We start from the raw sequence: 16,295 nt of genomic DNA, 5'->3' as shown, positions 1-16,295 counted from the left end.
TCACTTGTTAGGCCTTGTAGATACAATCCTCTAATAGCTACACTTTTAAACCTAAAAGCCCAATATCATCAGTTTAGGACAGTACCTGCTACTTTCAAATGAGTTCTGCTATCTTTCTAAGAAGAAACAAGGTTTCTTATGTAAAGAATTTTTAAAACTTTTCCATACTCCATACAATCAATAGCCATGGGCTAGTCTACTCATTGATTATGAAAATTATAAAACTGATCGCTATTTTTTAATTACACTTAAAATATAATATTCTTAAACATTCTCTAAAAATGTGTAATGATTTAGAAAAAGTAATGGTTTGGAGGAAATGACAAGAAAATATGATTACCTGAAAAGGGTAACTTCTTAGAAATCTTATTTTTTAAATCTGTATTCAGGTTGATGCACCCATGTCTTCAAATCATTCGCACACATCTAGAAAAGACATTTGAAATATTTTTTTAAGTGTATCAGTGTTCTGTACTTTTTGGTTGGTTGGTTACTTTTTATCACCCAAACATTTTGCAAAGTTAGAAGTAACGTCAGAACAAGAGTGCAAGGAGGACGGGCCAAATAGCTCAGCAGATTAAAGCACCAGGCACAGGGGTCTGGGGTTGGATCCCTGGGCTGGCCCGGCCTCCGGGGGCACACTGAGATGGCAATTGAGAGTGGGCATGGTGGTGCTCGCCTGTAATCCCAGCTCTTGGGAGGCTTCAAACAGGCGGATCACTACGAGTCCGATCCAAAGAAATATAAAAAACTAAAATAAAAGTATTTGTGAAAAAATACTGGGAGGCATTATGTTTACCTCATTTCCAGCAAAACGCATAATAAAAAGGTTCTGTAAATAAGTAACTTTCACATTTTTCCTGGAATTTCCCTGGCTACCAAGAAACTTTAAAAATGATTCTACCCAAAAAATAGTCAAATAGGAATGTGAAATCTCACAGCATGCTCAGATTTCATTGTTTTATACCAAACCACACACTTGTCAAAACTGATTAAGAGATAAACTATTAATAATTAAAAATGGTTATGATACAATCACCAAATAGAGCTGTGATTACCTAGCCTGATAAAGCATTTTTGAGAAACATTTTTTTTAATTTTTTGATTCCAAAATTATTCACAAGTCATTATTTCTCTCTTCTAATATGGTTGTTTAAAAGGAGCAGATATCAGATTGTGGGGGACTTGTGAGTCTGACTGCTTCCACTACGCCAGGATCCTTGGCCTCCATTCCAGCGTTCTTTCACTGGCTATGTTTCAGAGGCAGGATTTGCCTTTTCTTCATTGTTCTTTTACTAACAGAAGGCAAACTCACTGTGCAGCTGCTTGCAAAGGGGAGAAATGATTTGAGTTTTGTCCTGGACTTGAACACCAAACCCAGGATGATGTTGGCAGAACTGCACCTACAGAAAGATTGTCAGCCCTCACTCCCCCTTTTTTTTTAAAAAAAAAAGATAGGGGCCAGGGAGATGGCTCAGTGGAATAAGTGCTTCTTTGGCAAGTGCAAGGGCCTGAGTTCAATCCCCAGTTCCACGAGAAAAGAAAGAAAAGAAAAGATATACGCCCTGTACGAAATCTCAGTGGACTTCCTTTGTCCCAGACATCTCTGCAATTTGCCTGACAATTTTGGATGAAGGAAGACAGGGTGGAGAAATGAGGAAAAAAGAAACATAAAAGAGAAAGAAAAAGAAAGAAGAGAGATAGTCAGACAGAAGGAAACAGAGTGAAGACCAAGACAGAGAAAGAAGAAAGAAGAGAAAAGGACAAGAAAAAGAAAAGTCCTCAGCAAGCTTGTTGAAATCTCCCCTCGGGCAGTCACCCTGACACCCAACATCATGAAGTAAGGAAGACAGCTAGGTTTTGGCCCCCTTATGGCTTTTCTGTTTCCCTGATGTCATTTCTTTCACCCTCTGTAGCTTCTGTTATTTTTTTCCCCTGAAAAATCCAATTCTCTCAACAAAAGAGACGCATCCAGCAATTGCTTCTCCAGGGGTCATGTGCTACGCCATGCGTCGGCCTGCGATGCTGCCACAGGGCACCAGCGCACAGTACGAGACGGCTCTCCAGCGCAGCGCAGGACCAAAGCCAGTTAGTGGGCTTGAATTAATTCTTCTAACTCAGGAAACCTGGCCCTGGTGCAGGAGGGGAGCAAAGAGACCCGTAAAGCTGTGCCACGGTTTTCATGCTTGTTTCTAGCAATAGGAAGTTTAGAAATAGGTATTTGTAATCTTCTTATCACACACTCCCTGTACTTTAAAAAAAATGTATGAAAAATGACAAATGGAAACATGTGTAGTTTGACTAAGGAACAAAGACATGAAAAAAATGGCATGGTAGAATAGGGTATACTGGACAAAAACGGCATCCTCACACTGAGGCGTAGACTTACTATTTTTTTGTAATTAAAAAAATCTAATGATCACTTACCAGAGATGTAAAACAGAGATGAACAACTTAAGAGTGAGAAATGGCAGGCAAATCTGCTCTTGACACACTCGATGAAACAAAAGAGAGAGAGACGTCTTGGCAGTAACAAGTTGCTGCGTGTACAGCTGGCTCAGGGAGACTACTTTCACTTTGAAAAGGCCTAAGTTTCTCACAATTACAATTTTTCTTCCTACTTAAATTAAAACAATGCTAGCCTATAACTTCCATTGTGCCTATATTGTTAATGTTAAAGCAGGGAAGTAAAGTTAAAGAGAAAGGAGAAGAAGAAGAAGAAGAAGAAGATCCAAATTGTGATCAGGAAACATGAGAGATTTTTAAACCCTCAGATGTATGTCATTGCATTAATGTAAGTGAAATGCATGCTGCCCGAATGCTTGCAAAACAGCAGCCAACTTTGCCACTTTCTATGCAAAGCTGTGTTTTGCTTTTGAGAAAGCACACCACAATTAGATTAGAAAGTGGGGCGACAGGGAGGAAGGATGAAATCTCTTAGATCCTACAAGGAAAGAGCTGTGCAGTATGTAAAAAGCCAGCATTTCCTTAGAGCTTTAACAGTAAAACAATGGGATTCTCGTTCAGGGGAAGGTACAGAAGAGCCTGGAGCTTCCCCAGTGACACTCATGGGACAGAAGCAACCATCAAACCCAAGAAAGCAGGTTCCACAGAAGCAGAAAGCCCTTTTCCTCAGTACAGAGTATAGGTCCACTGAGAGGGACAGCCACGGACCTGCTGCATGCTGCACCCCAGCCATGGACCTGTTGTGCGCTACGCCCTGGGAGGCTCACCCTCTCACCAGGATGTTCCTACCTACTGATACCCACATTTCTCCCTTCTTTTGGAATAACAGCAGCCAACTAGAATAAAAATCTTTATACTTTCTGCCAAGTAAATGTTTGAAAAAGAAAAAGTATTAACCCATGTACTTACTTCTTGGTTTTAACTTGTAGAAAAATCAGTATTTTCTTTTGCTTTCCAGCCCTTTGCCCACCCCTAATAATCATTCCCCCATCCTACACACACACACACACACACACACACACACACACACAACTGCTGCTGGGTCCAATCTGGTGTCTGCTTAACAACAGCAGAACGACAAGCAACATCTGTTTGTAAAAGAGCCAAAAATCAAACCTTAACATTTTTGGCTAGGTTTCTTTTCTTTTTTTCCCCTGGCTCTAAAATAGGAGGAGCAAAAAGGAGAAATATTAAGGTTTATATTCAGCGTTGGCTCAGTGAGGCTGCTCCCCAGGGGTGTTGGAAGGTAAAGCACTTTTAGGGAAAACCACTGCAGTATTTAGGGTTCTCTGCACTGAAGCAGCCACATGAAATCTAACATATCAAATCTCCAGAAGTCAGTTTTTGTCCACTAGCCTTATACTCATCTTCTAATCAGAATTATGCAGGCATTTTTATTGGTAGATGAGAAGGATGATAGAAGTGAGAGGAAGCAAAAAGAAATAGCAAGGAGAAAGGGAGCTCTGTTGTTTCTCCCTTCTTTCCTGTCACCCAGGCACACACACGGGGACGTTTACACACACAGGAGCACCCACCACACACAGCGAAGCTGCAGCACAAATCCGCCCAGCTGTGGCCATCAGCAACGGGCTCTAGCATTCCCCCATGGAGATGTGGATTTTTGGAATGCTACCAACAGTCCACAAAGTCACAATGCAGAGGATCAGATCTACCTCCATGGAGGGGGTGGGGAGCTGATACTAGCAGGGAGAGAAAGCCTCACTCACCAAAAGCAGATTTTACCCCAGGAGAAAGGAAAACTAGTCTCTCATAGGGGCACTATGAGAGACTACTCCCCTTGTACTCAGGGTTTGGAAGAAACTCACACACATTAAGGAAAAAAATAAATTCAGACAAGTTGCTAAGGAGACTTGTGTAAACTCCAAGCACAGACATATTTCTTGGCCTTTCCCCCTGTGCTCCATCTTGTATTCTGATCACGCAGCTCTGCGGCAGCACTGCACCAACCTTCTGCATTGATCTTGGCCTTCACTGCAGACTGGCAGAGCTCACTGGTGGTGGATTTCATCATCTTTCAAAGTTAGCAAGTTAAAAGGGCATGTGTGCATGTGTGTTGTGCAGAAAGGGTAGGGGAATTTTAATTTGGAGTTTTTGAAATACAGGTGTTGAGCAAAAAAGAATATTTGCACTGCATATTTTGGGAGCAGTAGAGAAAAGGGTAGCTATCATGTCTAGCTCTGGAAATTTCTCCCTGCCTGTGGAGTCTGTCCTTTCTTTGTGCCCATAGACTTCCTCCATATGTTTAATAAAATCCTGCTCCCTGGCACATGTAAGCAGAGTCTGAATCTTTGCAGATGAGGATTCTTCAGAAAGCAGTGTATTTCACAAAGAGGAATTCTGTTCCCTGCTGCCTTCTTTAGGTCAGTGTCCCAGGAACTGGGGTTCTAAGAACAAAGATAGCACCTAAAACTCTTAATTCAAACCCTTTTGGATTCTAAGCCAGCTAACATTTCAGAGGAACGACTTCAGCCTTGTCTCCAATCTCTGGAGCAGAGAATATGTCCCATAGTGACGCATCTTCACTAGCAGCTGATATGTGTCAACATTTGATTTAGGAGAAAATTAACATTTTATTTTACGACAGAGATGTTTATATACTCAAAGCCAATATTTTCCCTTCTTAGCCCCTGTATTAGAATTTCTACAGATTTTCTCTAGGTCAGAGATAAAGTTGACCACCAGACCAAATCATTGTTCAGATGCTGGGGCAAATTAATTGTTCCAGTGTCTGGTCTGTGTGGATAATTATGGATACTTCTATATGTGTATATTTTTATGTGTTGATGCATGTATATTTTTATGTGTTGATGCATGTGTTTGTGTGTTCATGCATGTGTGTTTAAGTCTGGTTTTCTGCATATGTGTGCTATGTATACTTATGTTTGCTCTTGCGTGTGTCATGTATATTTGAATGTGTTTTCTATATGTATGTATATATTTATGTGTTTAATGTGTATTTCATGTGTGTATTTGTGTCTGAATGTATGCTTCTGTGCCTCCACATCTGTTTTCATATGTATATGTGTTACTCTGCCTTTCTATGATGATGAAATTAAAAAAATAAACATCAAGATAGGCTGAGGGTATCTTCTCAGTCCACTCACAATTCAGGGAAGTTCCCATAATCCCTCAGTGTAGGGAGCTGCGTGTAGCCGCGCCCTAGGATGGCGCCGGTTTCCGCCTTCCACCCCCTCAGGGGGTGAGCGCTCCTGGTAATCAACAACTCCATAAAAGGCCAAGGCTTGGGCTAATGCATTGCTTCCGCGTACCTGGACCAATGGACAGTACACACGTGGCGCCCCATGGTTGGAAGCCCTGGGACTTATAAGCTAAGAGCAGGGGCCTCGAGGGGGAAGAAGGTTGATGTAACAGGGCAATAAAAGCTGCGCAGACACAACCAGTGGTCGCGTCTTCCTTGTTGGCAAGGCCGCGGGCGACACCTCAGCCACACCAATAGCAGAAAAGTGCCAGCGCAGGTATTCAACTAAATCCGCCACTGTGGCTACTTCTTGGAGGAGACGCCATGGCACAAGATGGTGGTAAGGGGACAGGAAATGCTTCTGCATTCAATGCAAAGGGCTGGGAGTGTTTCTTTATGCTCCAAGAAGGCTGTGCAGCTTCCATGTCTTTGTTCTGCCAAACTTTATTTGGTTCTCACACTTCCAGACTAAAGCAGGCTGTGCTGTCGCAGTTGAAATAAGGCCACTAGGCAACTCTTAAACTAGAAAGATGGAGGTTTGGCTCCTTCCACTTTCAGAGAAGACATAGCCTTGCAACGAGCCCTGCTTGCCTGACCTTTCCACATGGGGCTACATGAAAATGAGCGCTTCGTTTTACGGGAGCTCTTTGGAATTTTATGATCTTTTCCCTACAAAACATATCCTCAGTCTTTCTGGAGATGAAGCATGACTCAATCAAATTAAAAACATGAACCTGCTGGGAGGCAAGCGAGTTGCACCTCACCCTGCAGACAGCAAGCCATTACTCAGTGGTCTGGGTGGCCTGGGATGGGGAAGGGATACCTGCATTTTAATTTGTCCCGGAAGTCTCTGAACTCCAGGAAATCCTGCCCCCTTCTTACCTTTTTGTCTATTGCCTGCATGCTGGCACTGAGAGGATTATCTCACCTAATGCAAAAACATATTTGTTGAAACAGTACATCGATGTAAGAGAAGAATTAATCTATAGGTTTAAAAGAACTCACAGTCTTAAAATAGAAGTTTCTTTTTGATCTAGATTGTCCCAAAATACTTTCCCTTATAAATTGGATAACTGCTTTCTCATATTTCCTGCTAAAACAGAAAGCATATGTGGTATCTTTTATTATGCTACCACTTGCCCTTCCAACAACTTTACCAATCCTTTCTGGAAAAAAAAGAAAATATATTAGTGCTATGGTTTATAGCTAGGTGTCTTCCCCCCTCCCCCAAAGCCTTATGTAGTAATTGGGTCAGCTTCTGGAGTGATTGATTCATGATCCAATGCTGGTATTACAGGTGTGAGTGCTGCTGGGATTATGAGTATGGGTGTTACACCCTCAAACAGCCAGAATGCAATATACTGAAGGGGAAAGGCTTGGTTCTGCTGCTGCTACTACTGCTCTTTCTTTGTACTCTTGTTGTTTTGCTGTTTTCCAACACCATGAACTACTGCTCTCTGCCACGTGTCACTGTTTCTTGGAACCAGCTGATTATTGACTGAAACCTCCACAAACTTTGAACTAAATAAACCTTTACTTCCTTAATTTTGGGTGTCAGGTATTTTGTCCCAGCAAGAAGAGAAAAGTAACCAAGACAATTAGTAACAAATAACCAACATAGCTAGACTAGCACCAAAGGGGCAGAGTATTAGATTTGTAGAGGAAATTCAAATACCCTTCAGATTTAAAAAAAAAAAATTATATCACATTGCCAAGTCTTACAGAAGCTATTCTTTGAGTTATGGAAAGAAAAATAGCCATATTAACAGTGATTAACAAACTAAAATACCATTCAGACATATAGCATCCTAAAAATGCGACATAACTATTTCAACACAAGTATAGAACCATATTTGAATTGGAATGCAGATTTATAAATAAGCCCAAGTGCTTGACATCCAAATCTCTTACCTGTGGCCTTGAGATTAAAGGCTACAACTTTTTTACATTTTATAAACTGACTTTTCTTTACTGCACCCTGATATTCAGTCTTATGCTCTGTATACGGGATCAGGGATAGAATGGCTGTCTCTCCTTTGCTTATGAGTTAATGTTTCAGACTGTAAAACATTTTACACATCATTCAGCAGTTGTCTCTTAAGTCTTGCTTGTAACATTACTCCACATTGTGCAGAGAGTTGACACAGAGTATTTTCCCCAAGCTTATCCATTACTTAATGGCAGCATCAGAATGTAGATTTCTTTCCCCTCCCCAACTAGCAAAAGGATCTCCGTTCGACTAAGGAATCTGGAGGCAGCCCTTCTCTCACATGACCTTACCTGTCAGTCAGCATGTTTCCTCACATTTGGGCTGAGAGCACAAGAGGTATGAGCCACATGTGTGCTAGCAGTTGCAATCTAATTTAATTCCAAAGATGAGGTAACAAATGATCATATTAAAGGTTGACGTCAGAGAACAATGAAGGAGAAGAATGTCCAGCAATGCACCCAGCCAAGCCAATCTCATTGACCACAACTGAAGGATAATAGATCTCGAGCTCATGACTCTGTGAAGTGGCTCAGGCCATCTAGATCCAGCAGAGAGGCCATCTGTCCCTGATCTGAGGTGACTGTTCATGGCCTGAGTTACTACTTTAATCAAGAGCTGAAGACAGGACAAGAAGTATAAAGTGTCCTATATAATATTTTTACTTACGTTCAAATATCAACAAGTGGTTATTAGCATATTATTTAAAAATCACTCCTGTTCCTCAGTGGGCATTCAAGTGATTACCATGCTGTTCTTTGGTAGAATTAATCCCAAATATAATCACATCTGTATTTTCATCTCACATGAATAATTTATTTCTGACATTTAATGTGGATCAGACATCACCTCACGGATGGCTCATAAAGGCAGAATCATATTTCCCATTTATTACTGTGTGTTATTTTTGAGTTGGTGAACAAAAAGTGGGTGGGGCACATGGAAACCAGTCTCAATTTCCCATCTAAATATTTCTAAATAGAGGAGGCTGGCAAAAACCATAGATACAGCTCAATATTCTTTCCTGAAACATTAATTATACCAAGAAGAACTCTGATACCTCCTTTTTCAATTTTATTTTTAGAAATTAAGTCATTTATTCCCACTCTGCTAAACTAGTAAGGAGTGCCTGGAACATCAACTGAGAAGGATTCTGAAATTATGTCTGCTATCAGGAGGAATGAGTTTACGAGCACTTAGTAAGCTATCCCTGCCAAGGGGGAAAGAAGGTGGCCAATGACATGTATTATCAAGTATTTTCCATTTCTAACTGACCTCAAACTTTTCTTTTTCTTTTTTCATGACAGTGGAGACACACTATTCAGCAATCTCTAATGTGATATATTTCTCAATTCCTGAAGAGAATTACTTTCATTATTATTCCATCTCTGAACATTGTAATGTCATTGGAACAAGGTAGAAAATTCTCCTGTTCCCCATCCCTGAGAGATACATGTGAAACTAAATCTGTATGTAAAACAAGAAAAAGAAGTTTCTATTAGCTGGAACCTCCAAATTCATTAACCTTACCTCTGATTTTCTTTAAAATCTATGTGAGACAATACATTTTACAGTGAAGACCTTTCCCTAGGCAATGCAACTGGACCGGACAAACCTGGCCATTTCTCCCGACATACCTGAAAGGATTCTGAGGATAAATGGGAAAAGAGGTGGCAAAGACAGGGCACTGTAATAAGACACAGGTGCTTTGCATCTTACCTTATTGACCCTGCCTGGTTCCCCCAATCTAGAAGGTTACACATCCTGCTGAATTGGATGTAATATCCGCAGATTGGCCCTTTCCTTAGGACACTTAGCTGCAGCAGGGGCACCAGAGAACCCTGGAGTCAGAGAAGCTTTATCACTGTAAATGACACCTCAACCCATGAATACATGGGTTCATTGATGAACTGGTACTTCTACAAAGAGTAGAATTAACTAATTCCGTGGCCTTTGTAATCCAGTGAAAAGTTGCTTTTCAGATAAACAGCCACATCAGACACTCTTTCATTCCCATTGATCTGTGTTTCTCTACTAAACTCATAGGATGGGTTGTGAAATTCATTTTCCAAGAGATAGTCCAGAGAGCTCCCAAAGGGCAATTAAGCATAGATTCCAACCTATGGGGAATCCAACCTCATATCTACATTTCCAAGATAGAAGGTACTTTCCTAGGCTCAGGCCTGGGGAACCAGCTTCACATACAATAAGAGCAGAGACCTTCTAGCCTATGAACACACGTCATCTGTCCTTTTGTGACTGAGAAAAACAGATTGGATTTACAGGATCTCCTGAAGACAGACCATCACCGTGTTCATTCTGCTGTCACTGGCAGGATGACAAATGGATTCTCCAGTTCCACCCCACTTTTAATGCATTTGGTAAATTGGCCAGAAGGGTCAGCATGCCAGATGTTTTTCAGTCACTTGTGCGCATGCAGCCAAGGATTACGATCAAGTCACTGATGAGCTTTCCTTGTGAACTTGAAACTCTAAGCAGAAATTGTGACCACAAAGGACAGAAGCCTCTACCTCTAAAGTAGGAATCCTTAAAGAGACATACAGGCTTGATGTCCAAGGAGGAAGCCTGGTTAGAGATTACAAGTAAAATACAATAAAAATTTAGTCTGGAATAGGTTTTTATATGATCCCCTGGGTTACAAAAAAAGTCGATTAATTCCACTTGGGAGGTCAGCTAAGCACCATAATCTTAGTTTGTACACTTCACTTGTAAGTCCTATCAGTGCTTGTAAGATCAGATTGCTGTGGGTCAATTAGAGAACAGCCTTTCCACTGAACAGAGACTGTGGACATGTAACAGCTAGCATACAACTGACTGCACCTCCTAGTCAGGGCTTCCTTTTGGAGAGATAAGAGCAAATGGATCATGAGACCCTGCGTCCCCAGCCTACATTACCACCACCATCCGTGTGTAGGATACATTATGTCTGCACAGCAACTGCCCAGTTGACACAAGTTTGAAGGTAGAGATGTTGATATATCACCACTAAAACCCAGAACTGGATTTTCTTCTTAGCAATTCACTAGCCCCCTGGACCCAGGGCAGACAGTGGCATCATCAAATCCTTGGTAACATGAAAACCCTAAGGAAGAGAAACACTAACTGCCTTTCCTACAACATATGACCAACTGGCCTCATGAACACTAATGCCATGTCATCCCTACTTGGGCCTCTTCTCAGAGGGCTCCCAAATGGCACTGCCTCTGTTAAGCATTTTGGATTTCTTTCTACTATACTTTCTTCTACTTGATTCCCACTTCCCTGCACATGCAAATCTCATAAATATGTTGTGCCAGATGGGCATTTAATCTCAGTAATCAGCTGGGAAATTAAATGTTAGAAAATCAAGCTAGTCTCCTGAATTTTCCCACTTGAGATTAAGGCTTGAGCTGTCACTCTGTCAGTATACGAGACCCAGGCTGCCTTTTCAAAAAGGGCCAATGTGATGGATCCAGAATGAGCTTCATGCTTTATGGGTATTTGTTTCTTTCCCAGAAAATGACTGAAGCTCAATTTAGTTTTGTTTCCGTTCTGACGGCTGCTATTAATACCTCCTATTTACAGAACACACACCTCAGAGGAGCTCAAAACATTTACAGACATTAACCAAGCCCTGCAACATCTTGTCAAGTAGTCAGGGACTAGATATTACTTTCTTCATTAAAAGCAAGAAACTGAGCTATTAAAAGGGCAAATTTCATTGCTTGCCCTTGAAGATAAAGACAGGCCCTCATCACCTACCCATTTCCAAGGCTATACTTAGGCTTCCAAATGAGGTCCATATTTCTTTGTGCTGCTCTTGTATTTTTCAGACATACACACATGCATGCATTACAAAATTCTCATGTCAAAGAATATGCCTTCCTTCAATCTTTCCATTACAAGATGCCTCTGGTAGATGATCATTAATACACAACTGATTGACTTGCAATAAATGAATGCCTATCTGGAAGCACTTTTTTCCCTCTTTCCAGAAGATTCTTAGATTTTTTGCAGCCCATCTAAGAATCATCACTGTCTCAGGTTGCTATGAGGTCTTATCAGGAGTTAGCTTTAGGATGATCTTGTATGTCCCCACCTTGTCCAGCACTTCCCCTGCTGTGACAATTAAAGACAGTACAGCAACAAGAAAGGAACCTTGCTGTCTTTGAGACAGATGGGACTCCACTGGAGTCCTATTTCTCCCCTTGGCAAACCTTGAACGAGATCATTCACTTTTCTCTATCTTCTTATAAGTAAAATTAGCATAATAAAATCTTTGGAATTCAAAAGGCACTACCTATAATAAGAGAAAATATATATAATATAATATTCATCAGTCTGACATAGGTCAAATATATGAAAGTACATCCATATAGAACACTCCACATCTGTTATCAAGAAAGACTTGAAGGTACATAAAGAAAAAACTAAGAAATGCTTTTAAGGCAATTCAAATGTGGAGGAATGAGTTGCATAAACTATGAATGATTCAATCTATATGGGAAAAATACAAATAACATTCTTGTTATGCAGAGGTTTACTGAAAGTCAGAGAATGAGAAAAATAACATGAAGTATACACAACAAAGTACTCAGGGAATGATAACTACTACCTTGCTAGGGCATGAATTTCCTGGGGTTGGGGCTGTGTTTTCATCTTTGTACCTCTAGTTCTTGACACACCATAAAGGCTGACTGAGTGAAACAAAATTATTCAGTGAATGACCTAAATGGGAATTAATTATTGAATTAAGAAGCAGCACTCTAAAATGAATCATAAAAAATACTATGTATTGTTAGGAATGCTTTGAAGGGAGGGAGGTAGTACATTCTTTTGGGAAGAAGCAGGCTGAAATTTATGAAGCCCAGACGCCAGACAAGCGTTTCCAAAGGTACAGACCAGGGTCACCTGCAGTTACATTTCCCAGGGGGCATATTAATTATCAAGATTCCTGGGACCTACCCCACTTCTCAGTCAGATTTTTTGGGATCAGTATCTAGGAATCTATGTTATGCATAACTTCTCTATTTCACTTTTATTGAGGTATGATTAATTAAGAATTACACACATTTATGATGTATAAAGATGTTTTCTATAAATGTATAAATTGTGATCACATTCCAGCCAATTAAAATATCAGTTGCCTCAGTTTTCATTTCTTTCCTTCCCTTCATTCCTTCCTTTCTTCCCTTTCTCCCCCACTCCTAATTTCTTCTTGTAGAAAGAACACGTAAGATCTACTGTTGAAGCAAATGAAAGAAGATATAGATGTAAATGGATCAGAAAATTTAATACTATTAAAATATCCATATTACTCTAAGTAATCTATAGAATCAATTCAATCTCTATTAAAATCCCAGTATCATTTTTCACAGAAGACAGAAACCTAATTCCTAAAATTTACAAACACAAAATGTCCCTAACACAATGTTCCACAAGAATAAAACTGAAATAACACTTCCTGACTTCAAAATATACTACAAAGTGACAGTAATCAAAACACCATGGTCCATCAGAAAATTTACAGATATATAAACCAATGAAACAACAGAAAGCTCATAAACTTAAACTAGTAATTATAGTCAATTGTTCTCTGACAAGGGTGGCGAAAACAAACAATGAGAAAAAATAGTTTCTTCAAAATGATGTTGAAGAAACTGCAGTCCACATACAGAAAAATTAAATTGTACCCTTATCTCTAGCCACACGCAAATACTGATTCAAAACATATTAAAGGCTTACATGTAGGACATGAAACTATAAAACCTAAAAGTATAAAAGTAACTAGAAGAAAACAGAGAAAGCTTCTTGACATTGGTCTTGTCAATATCTGGACATGACACCAACAGTATAAGTAACAAGTACAACGAACTAAAAATATTAGGGCTAGGGAGATAGCTCAGTAGAATAAATGTCTGCCTGGCAAGGACAGGGTCCTGAGTTCAATCCCTGGTACCACAAAGAAAAAATCACAACACGGACAATAATCGACAAAGTAAAAAACCAATTTAAGAAATGATAGAAAAATTCCAAACCACATAATTAATAAGGGGTTAGTCTCTTTTCTATCCACAGATGAAAGAGAATCTCTTGCTTTTGCTTTCTATTTTACTTTTAGGCAAATCATAACCTTTCTAGAAGTTAGTTCCTTCTCCACAAGATAGAGATTGGATCTTAAATGTTCTTTTACAATGTAGCATTCTATAACTATGATTAATCCAGTTCCCTGCCTTTGGGGAGGACTGTACCTAAGCAATACAGGATGGACTGATCAAGCCTAATTTAAGCTGTCCTGGCTTCTAGCCTGTTATATAGACACACTCCAAACTGAAAAGCTGCTTATTATTTGCCCTTGCTCCTTTATTCCTTAATTATTACATTCAATTAGTAAGGATACTCTCTGGGCATTGGCTCTAAATGATTAAAATGTTTAATTTTTATTCATATTAAATTGATGCTAATATATATATATATTCACATTACATGATACAACTATAACAAAGAACATCATAAATACATTCTCTCTCTCTTATGGACATATAAAGGATAAGGTAATATAAAGAATTTGAACAAATACTGAAAACAATGTTAGAGGAAGTTTATTGAAGAATGCCAATAAAATGCTCATCTCTGGTCTTGGGTATGCATGGAGGAAGAATCTATTCAGTCACATTCATGGAAATTAAAACCCAAGTGTCAGCTGGGGAGATAGCTTAGTAAAATAAGTGTTTGCCTGGCAAGTGCAATGTCCTGAGTTCGAACCCTAGCACCATCAAATAAATAAATAAATAAATAAATAAATAAATAAATAAATAAAACCCAAGAGTCCATTTGGCTAACAGATTTTAAGAACAGCAGGACAAAAAGAAAGGCAAGGGCTGGGGAGATATCTTGGCAGTCTAAGTGCCTGTCTGGCAAGCACAAGGACCCAGGTTCCAACCCAGTACTGCATGCCATGCCAGCCACCAAAACTGGGCCGTGTGGTGCATGCCAGTAATCTCAGCACTGGAGAGCCTCATACAGGAGGATCACTATGAGTCCAAGCTGTATAGTGAGAACCTGTAACAAATAAATAAATAAATAATTTAAAACAAATTTTTTTAAAGAAAGGCAAACAATAGTACCCTCTAATAAGTCCCAAAGGGTTTTAGAAGGAAAACTCCAAAACAAATGATCTCCTCCTTCAATCTTCAGCTAAGAGAAGCATTTACTGGGGTCATCAAGAAAAGGCTACCATTTTTAATAAGAGCATTCTGCAAAACATTTCCACCAAAGGAAAGGACTTGGAGTCAAAAAATCTGGGTCTGTATTCCCCACCCAGTTTATTAAGTGTAGGATTCAGAGGACTTTTAGTGACTCAGAGCCCCACTTTCCAGATGTATAAAATTAGAATATTAATGAGGTCTATTTCACAAGCTTATTGGGATAATGAAATAATGTGTGTGAAAGTGCCTAGCCATGTGCCTACTGCACATTAAGCATTTGGTCAATGTTTAAAATTCTTTGTGACAGTTCAGGGAAACTGTTCTTCAAGCTCCATTTTGTCTTCTTCCTGAGTCCAATCAAGTAGAGTGGTGATTTAGTATGTTTCCATAGGGCATGCCTTTGGAGTTCTCAAATTGCTTCTAGAGTTTCTATGTTATCCATTTGTGCTCTACATTCGCTTTACTAAACAAATCACAAACATGCATTATGAGTCTTTTGCCTGAAACTGGAGCCTGAAGATCCTTGCAGAGATGCCATGAAAGTATGTTTTATGAAGAAGACAAGATTACTACACCAACACAGGTCCACAGTTTGGGACCGATGAATTCCTAAGTTCTACAGCATGCCCTGGCACATAAGAACCAAATGAATATGCACTAACTGAACACAAGAGCTGATGACCTTAACCATGGTAAAATTGAGATAGATTCATTTAAAAAAGAGTTGATAGAATACAGATGGTAAAAATAAAGAAACTAAACCCAAAAATTCCTAAGAAATCTTAGGTCCAGAGTTAAAGAAGTTTCCAGAAATAAGACACCTCTACAAATAACCTAGATTGCTGAAGTCAGACATTCGTCATAATTATACTAAACTCCTTGCTATGGTTCAAATACAGAGCGCCCTAAAACACAGGTGTTCTCAATGTGGCAGTTCTGAGAGGTGGAATTTAAGAGGTAATTAAGTCCTGAGGGCTTTTCCCTCCTGAATCAGATTCAGGCTTTTATAGAAACGGCTTCAGCATTATGTGGTCTCCTGCCCATCTGCTTCCTGTCATGGCAACAATGGGCTCATTTCTCTGGAGAATGTAGTACTCACCCCACACCGAACTTGCTGGTGCCTTCGTCTTGGACATCCCGGTCTCTGGCACTATGAGAAAGGAATTCTCTACAAGTCATCCTAGTCTGTGGTATTGTGTCATGGCAGCACAGAAGACCACAGCACTCATATTCCATCACCTAAACAATCCTGAGCTCTTTCTTGCAAAAGCTTCTAAAGGGAAAAAATCATAATTCCTTATGCTACAGCCACCATATCTGAAATTCTTTTGACCTAAAAGGAGGAGGCTGAACCTCAGGAGTCTACATAATCTCTCTCTCTCTCTCTCTCTCTCTCTCTCTCTCTCTCTCTCTC

General features: G+C 39.8%; 1 long non-coding RNA gene across 1 annotated transcript in view; it reads right to left on the bottom strand.

The window, feature by feature from the left end:
• Window positions 1-346: 346 nt before the first annotated feature.
• LOC111818130 overlaps window positions 347-16,295 on the bottom strand; it is a 49,442-nt gene continuing 33,493 nt past the window's right edge. Inside the window, exon 3 of the long non-coding RNA XR_002822195.1 lies at window positions 347-426. This is a non-coding gene — a long non-coding RNA (uncharacterized LOC111818130). The remainder of the gene's footprint in view (window positions 427-16,295) is intronic.

This window comes from Octodon degus, unplaced genomic scaffold (genome assembly GCF_000260255.1).
Source record: "Octodon degus isolate 3935 unplaced genomic scaffold, OctDeg1.0 scaffold00080, whole genome shotgun sequence".
NCBI lineage: Eukaryota > Metazoa > Chordata > Mammalia > Rodentia > Octodontidae > Octodon > Octodon degus.
This window is presented reverse-complemented; position numbering and strand designations above follow the sequence as displayed.